Below are 3390 nucleotides of genomic sequence, written 5' to 3'. Positions count from 1 at the left end.
TGGACGACAAAAAATCAGTACTAATGGTTTGACTCACAAGTTTAACTTAAAAACCATCAAAACCGACACTGAACATTCCTACGTAACATATTAATTTATTTAAAATGATAAAATTACAACAATATCATATCCAAATTAAAGAGATTAAAATGCTCGTTTTTATGGTGCAATTTGTTTATAAAAATATTAACGTATGAAAAGGCTATAATCGTTTAAAAATCATGGGTGAGAAGTTAGTTTACAAGTTAAATTAAAAACATAATATGGTTAAAAATGAGGGAGCAAACTTGTAAGTTGAATGAATTATGTTTAAAAGACATGTTTACCCTTACTAACGCATGTACCTCATGCTTTAAGTGTTGTAAATTACTTAAAAATGGGTGTCTTAATTTGCACTTGTTTGATGTATTATATATAGTATAGATAATAAAAAAAATATAAAATATATGAAAATCAAAGACTGTAGAATAGAGATCATAATCTGAAAAGCCTAAATCAACCGATCAATCATGTCATCTTCAACGTTCTCTGGCGACGAAACAGCTCCGTTCTTCGGATTCCTCGGCGCCGCTGCCGCCCTTGTCTTTTCCTGTAAGTCAATTCCATCTTCCAGATCCCTAATTAACCATTTTGGATTGTTATTGTTGTAGAAATCCGGTACTAGTGATTAAAACATGGCTATATGTGTAGGTATGGGGGCCGCGTACGGGACGGCCAAGAGTGGTGTCGGAGTGGCCTCAATGGGGGTGATGAGGCCCGAGTTGGTGATGAAGTCCATTGTTCCGGTGGTTATGGCAGGAGTCTTGGGGATTTACGGTCTCATTATTGCTGTCATTATTAGTACCCGGGATTAACCCTAAGGCCAAGTCTTATTATTTGTTTGATGGATATGCTCATTTGTCTTCTGGTTTGGCTTGTGGCCTTGCCGGTCTTTCTGCGGGTATGGCTATTGGAATTGTCGGAGATGCTGGTGTTAGGTAATTCACTCTTCTCCCTCTCTTCTCTTACTCGATTCGTCCGATTTAGCGGCATTCAAACCTAAAATGTTTGAAAACATCTTTTGCTCATCACTCAAGACATTAGAGGGATTGGGGAATACTCGCGGGTGTTGGGTAAAGTGTATCAGTTGGGATGCTTGTTACCCACAACACAACCTGATTTTAAACTTATCTTAAAATCTACTTGAAATATAAGTATTCAACTACACATTTGGCAATTTTACAATTATAACATCTTTAAGTTTCTATAAACTTAACATATTATTTATCATATTTTTTAAATTTGCCACCTGTCATAACTTTTTTAGCCCTCATTTACTTTTTCCGCTTTTCTTTCGTATGAAAGTCTAGAAACAAAAGAGGGGGAACATGCTATGTTTAAGATTGCCAAAGCCAGGGAGCGTAGAAGGCAAGATCTAGGACTGGTGAAGTTCATAAAGGATACAGATGGGCATGTACTGGTCAAGGAGCAGGACATCAAGCTAAGATGGCAAACCTACTTCCACAATCTTTTTAACAATGGGAGAGCTTACCAAGAAGAACATGACAATACAAACTTTCAACGACAACAATCGAATAACTGCTACTGTTGACGGATCACACGAGAAGAGGTGAAGGATGCACCTAGGAGGATGGGAAGGTCTAAGGCGGTTGGCCCAGACAACATACCCATCGAGGTGTGGAAGTGTCTGGGGGAGGAAGGAGTCATGTGGTTAACTACTCTGTTCAATAGTATTCTCAAATCGGGTAAGATGCCAGACTAGTGGAGGAGCAGCGTTGTAGTTCCTATCTATAAGAACAAAGGAGACGCCCAATGTTGTGGTAACTACCGAGGAATCAAACTACTAAGTCATACTATGAAGCTATGGGAAAGAGTAATTGAGGTTAGACTTAAACGAGAAACTCAGGTTACGGTCAACCAATTTGTCTTCATGCCGGGGCGTTCCACCACAGAGGCAATACACCTTATAAGAAGATTAATGGAAAAGTATAGGGAGAAGAAGCGTGATCTACATATGGTGTTTATTGACCTAGGAAAGGCCTACGACAGTGTGCCACGACAGGTGCTCTGGGAGTGCTTGGAGGGTAGAAGAGTGCCCAGGAAATACATAGAGATAATTATGAATATGTATACCAGGAGTGAAACAAGTGTCCGTGCGCCAATGGGGGATACTGATTTCTTTCCTGTAGAGGTAGGTCTTCACCAGGGTTCAGCGTTGAGCCCGTTTCTTTTTGCAGTAGTCTTGGATGAGTTTGTCAAAGTCGATTCAGGGGACTCTCATGTGGTGCATGATGTTCGCTGACGATATTGTGTTACTTGCTGAGAAAAAACAAGATCTAAACATGAGGCTTGAGGAGTGCCGAACAACCTTAGAGACAAAAGGTTTAAAGATTAGCCGATCTAAGACGGAGTACCTCCACTGTGATTTTGGTGGGATAAACGACAATGAAGACGCACAGATCACAATTGAAGGGCAGGTGGTCCCGCAGGTAACGAAGTTCAAGTATTTAGGATCATTTGTACCGAGCGATGGGGAATTAGACAGTGATGTGACCCACCGAGTTCAGGTAGGATGGTGTAGATGGAAAGCAGCCACAGGTATATTGTGCGACAAGAGTTTCCCGACTAAACTAAAGGGAAAATTCTATAGGGTGGCAGTTAGACCTGCAATGCTATATGGAACAGATTGTTGGGCGATCAAGAAGGCACAAGTGGGGAAGATGGAGGTAGCAGAAATGAGAATGCTACGTTGGATGTGTGGGCACACAAGGCTAGACCGAATAAGAAACGTTGTGTTTCGCGAGAGATTAGGGGTGGCGAACATAGCTGACAAGATAAGACAGTGGAGATTGAGATGCTTTGGACATGTAAAGAGAAGACAGACGACGAATCCTGTTAGATCCGTAGAAAACATTACTATAGAGGGGAGGAGGGGTAGAGGACGACCGAAATTGACTTGGGATGAGAGGATTAGGCATGATTTGATAGACCTAAACCTCTCCGAGGACATGGTTGAGGATAGGAATTCGTGGAGAAGTAGAATTAAAGTTAAGGATTTTTAAAGAGAATTGAATACCTTAGGGCTTAGACTTAACTTATTTAGGCCACATACCATAAAGGTATTTCCCTTACATATATTATTATTATTATTATTATTATTATTATTAGCTTTTATATAGCTGTTAAACTGTGATCTTATTATGAATATTATTATAATTAGTAGTAGTTTTTATATAACTGTTAAACTTTGATTTCCTTTATTTTTCTTCATACACATGTACTTAGAGCCGAGGGTCTCTCTGGAAGCCACCTCTTTATTCCTTTGGATAGAGGTACGGTGTGCCTACATCCCACCCTCCCCAGACCCTACTTATAGCTTTGCTGTCGGTG

The 3390-nt window shown here is 40.1% G+C and overlaps 1 pseudogene across 1 annotated transcript; it reads left to right on the top strand.

The window, feature by feature from the left end:
• The first annotated feature begins 441 nt into the window (after window positions 1–441).
• LOC143607365 (V-type proton ATPase 16 kDa proteolipid subunit-like) lies at window positions 442–981 on the top strand (annotated as a pseudogene). The gene is made up of 2 exons (XR_013148956.1): window positions 442–591; window positions 691–981. The product of XR_013148956.1 is annotated as a V-type proton ATPase 16 kDa proteolipid subunit-like (transcript).
• The last annotated feature ends 2409 nt before the right edge of the window (window positions 982–3390 follow it).

The sequence above is a fragment of the Bidens hawaiensis genome, unplaced genomic scaffold (genome assembly GCF_021521415.1).
Source record: "Bidens hawaiensis isolate Kalapana, Puna unplaced genomic scaffold, B.hawaiensis_p1.1 tig00081587_1, whole genome shotgun sequence".
Taxonomy (NCBI): domain Eukaryota; kingdom Viridiplantae; phylum Streptophyta; class Magnoliopsida; order Asterales; family Asteraceae; genus Bidens; species Bidens hawaiensis.
Note: the sequence above shows the minus strand (reverse complement) of the source record. Positions and strands in the feature narration are given on the sequence as shown.